Source organism: Microtus ochrogaster, linkage group LG9 (genome assembly GCF_000317375.1).
Source record: "Microtus ochrogaster isolate Prairie Vole_2 linkage group LG9, MicOch1.0, whole genome shotgun sequence".
In the NCBI taxonomy this organism is placed as follows: Eukaryota; Metazoa; Chordata; class Mammalia; order Rodentia; family Cricetidae; genus Microtus; species Microtus ochrogaster.
In genome coordinates, this window is record NC_022034.1 from 3,151,864 (window position 1) to 3,156,232 (window position 4,369).

Consider the following 4,369-nt stretch of genomic DNA (forward strand, 5'->3'; position numbering starts at 1 on the left):
GACCAGGCTGGTCTCGAACTCACAGAGATCCGCCTGCCTCTGCCTCCCGAGTGCTGGGATTAAAGGCGTGCGCCACCACCGCCCGGCTCTTCCCAGCATTCTGTTCTGTTTACTTCACCTACCTAATTTTCTGTCCTATCAAAGGGCCAAGGCAGTTTCTTTATTAACCAATGAAAGTAGCACATAGACAGATGACCCTCCTCCATCATTCCCCAAGATCAGTGATATGAGATACTGTGTCATCCACAAGATGACTATGCTTTGTCTGTTAGTGTCAGTGGATCTATGTGCAGTTCAAGACTGCATCTGCTTGTTCATTTTATCCAAAGGAAGGAATAGCTGGTGCCTGTGGCTGTTAGCACTCAGAAAGGCTCAGCCCCTCTGCTCAGTGGTCAAGTCACATGTCTGTGCCTCATTGTAGCATGAGTTCAGCTGCCATGTTGCTTTTTAATTTATTTATGTGGGGGAGGTGCGCATGTGCCACAGCACACATGTCTACCCCGCTGCCACGCTCTACTTCATGATGATCATAGACTCACTCTGAACTGTAAGCAAGCCCCATTGAAATGTTTTCTTCTGTAAGACTTGCCTTGGTTGTGGTCTCTTTATAGTACAATAACCCTAACTGAGGCAGAAGTCAATGACTCCTCCCCTATCAGCCATCAACTGCCAATAGCTTCGTAGAGACATGTCAAGACCCCTTAGCTCCTCCCCAAACCGTGATGTAAATATTTACAGATTCAGCCTTGTGCCAGCCCTGTACGGTCAACTGTAGCTCTGAGAGTTCACGAGCGCTCTGAGCAGGCCATGCTCAGGGGACAGCAGCTTACCACTCTCCTTCATCGCCATCCAGCCCCTGCATTCTTTCCTTCCCATCTAGTGTATGGTTAAAGAGACTTGGAAGGGAAAACATTGCTGCCTCATTAAAACTGATCGCTCAGCACTTACTAGCACGGTGACCAGCCATGACTCTGTCTTAACTGTCTTCACTGCATAAAGCTCATCTGACCAAGGCTCAGTTAGTAGTCTATGAGTATAAACATGTGTCCAAGAGGCCGTTAAACACAATGTAAAACTGCTGTAGTAGAGAGTGAATCTATTATGTCCGTGTGGAGACAACTCTGTCTCCTCCCTTAAAAGTTATCCCAGGTGTATAAAACAGGGATTTGGATAAGAGAAACACCTAAGACAGCAGATTCACCTACAATAATATAGCTTTCCTTCCCAGAATTCCTACTCCACAGTATGGTCCCTGCTAGCCACCATGAAGTTCTGTTGGGTCTGCTTACCTTATTAAGTCCCAACTCAGAAAGGGATAATTATTCCTTTGTCTTCTCTTTGAGATGGTGGCCAGAGCTTAAGGTCACTCTGACTCCCCAGCGCTTTGGGCTTCCTTAGTCTCTGAGCTCTACCCTTGTCGTTGGCCACCTTGCTGACTTACCTTCTCTAGTCCACTCCTCTGGACAGCGGTGATATTGTAGGGATAAGTCCCACCCCTTAGGGGGAGTGTTCGCCTCGGGCTAATGTCTGCATATATATTTGGCGAGCGTGCTCGCAGCCGCTGCTTCTGCTTTCCTGGTCTCCGCGGGAACGGTGGTTCTGTAAGTCTATTAAAGCTATATATATATATTACCATCTGTCTGCATTCGTTTACGCCGTTACACTCTGGGCAGCTGTGATATTAATAATTTGCCTGTCTTGGTATTTTTATTTTAAATTTAAATTTAAAATTTAAATTTTAATTTAAATTTAAGTGGTCCTCAGTCTTAAAATAATAAAAAAGAAGGCAGTCTGAAAATGTCCTTTTGGCAAAACAGAAATGATAGCGGGCCACTCCCTCCCTCATCCACTGAGGCAGGCTGATCTTCAGCCTCAGGCCTGAGCTCGCCCCTCTTGGAGAAGCAGCTTCGCTTCTGCCTCTCTCATCTATTCATGCGGGGTACCTCCTTTAAAACTCATTATATTTTTAATTAGTTTATCAAGTAGTTGGTTTCTATCTCTCTTTTGGTTTTTCGAGACGGTTTCTCTCTGTAGCCTTGGACTGTCTTGGAACTCACTCTACTGAGCAGGCTGACCTCAGATTCACTGAGATAGGTCTGCAAATGGTAGGTACCCTTGGAGACTAGAGGTGTCAAATTCCCTGGATCTGGAGTTACTTCTGATGTGAGTGCTAGGAAACTGAACTCAGTTCCTCTTGGAATGCCCTTAGTTGCTGAACCATTTCAGCTGGTTGGAATTGGCACTGGAATTTTTTTAAAGACTATGGGGCTTTCAAAATTGTACTGTATTTTATGTTATGATACTACATGAGAATATGGTGACAAACAGGAAATGTTTAACAGTGATTTGTTAGTGTTAAGCTGGCAAGGAGGGAACATCCTGATTCTTGTCCACTTCACACAGCCTAGAATCATCTGGGAAGAAGGAACCATAGTGAAGAATTTCCCGATCAGACCAGGCTGTGGCCATGTCTGTAAGAGATTGTCTTGATTGATGATCGGTTTGCAAGGGTCCAGCCCACTATGGGCAGCAATGTCCCTCGGTATGTAGGCCTGAGCAGTCTAGGAAACCTAGCTGATTATAAGCTCCTGAACAAGCCAGAGAACAAACCAGTAAGCAGTACTCCTCCAGGATTCCTGCCTTCAGACTCCTGCCCTAACTTCTCCCAGTGATAGATTGTGACCTGGAAGTGTAGGCCAGATAATCCTCCACCTTTTGATCCTGGTGTTTATCTTGGCAACAGAATGAAACAGAAACACTTACATAACCAATTTTTTTTTTTTTCGAGACAGGGTTTCTCCGTAGCTTTTGGTTTCTGTCCTGGAACTAGCTCTTGTAGACCAGGCTGGCCTCGAACTCACAGACATCTGCCTGCCTCTACCTCCCGAGTGCTGGGATTAAAGGTGTGTGCCACCACTGCCTGGCTTGTTTTGTTTTTGAGGCAGGGTTTCTCTGAGTTGCCCTGGCTGTCCTGGAACTCACTTTGTAGACCAGGCTGACCTCGAATTTGTAGAGATCCATCTGCCTCTGCATGGGATTAAAAGTGTGCACCACCACTACTCGGCTAATTAACCAACTTTTAAAAATTAGGATGTTGGGCTAGAGAGATGATGCAGTCATTAAGAACACTAACTGCTCTTCCAGAAGACCCAAGTTCAGTTCTCAGTACCCACAATGGTAACTCTTGACAAACTCTAACTCTAGACCCAGAGGATCAATTACCTTCTGGGATCTGTGGGCCACAGGTATGCATATGGTATACAGGCAAAATACCAATACACGTAAACTAAAGTAAAAGCAAAAAAATGGGTTCTTTTTAAAATTAGTTCTGTGTATTCATACTTTTTCTCACATGCCATGGTGCCATGGTAGAGGTCAGAGAACGATGCATCAGTTCTCTCCTTCAATTATGTGGACTCCAGGGATGGGATTTTGGTAGTGTGTGGCAATTTCCTTTCTTGTTGAAACATTCCATCCTGCGGGTAAGTGCTTTAAGACGCAAGGTAAACAAATCAAAATACCTACAGGAAGTCCCTGAAACTGATCAGATTCTCTAGGTTCCTCCTTCCAATATTAAACAATAAAGACTGTTGAGAGTTATTCTCAGTCAGGCCAAGCTGCAAAGAAGAATTTGAGACTACACCAGTTACCTGGAAGAAGTAGAAACCAGTGGATCTTTCTGGAAGAGTCCTAGACCAACTGAGGCCACTGGAGAGGACCCTCTCCAACCTGTTGGGCTGCCTGCAGGCTGTGCATAGTGCTCCTGATTTCCAGATTTTGTGAACTGTCATTTGTGCTGGGGTGGGCTTTGGTGATGCAGCTGTCTTTGAGTCATTTCTGCTCCTGTAACTAATCCCTCACCCATGTTCCTATAAATAACCTTAGTAAAACTCATTGGTTCACCAAGTCCATACTTTGGCCTGTTGTGGACTCGCTATCTAGAATGTATGTAGACATGTATGTTGCCTCTCCAAAGGAAAAGTCTGTCATGCAATAGGTGCTGGGCCTTTACTAACTGTTTTCTTGATGTGTTTTTGTTGTTGTTGGTCTTTGTGTATTCTAGATAACAATCTTCTATCAAGTATACAGCTCTCGGAGATTCTTTATTCTGTGGGCTGCTCTCTCTTGGTTGACTGTTTATTGCACAGAAGCTTTTTATTTTCTCAGCCTCTCATTTGTTCATTGTTATCCTTATTTCCTGTGCAACTGGAGCTCTGTCATAACCTTCTTACCTATGCCTATGTGGTGATGCATACTCCCTATTTTTTTAAAAATGCTTTAGCCGGGCGGTGGTGGCGCACGCCTTTAATCCCAGCACTCGGGAGGCAGAGGCAGGCGGATCTCTGTGAGTTCGAGACCAGCCTGGTCT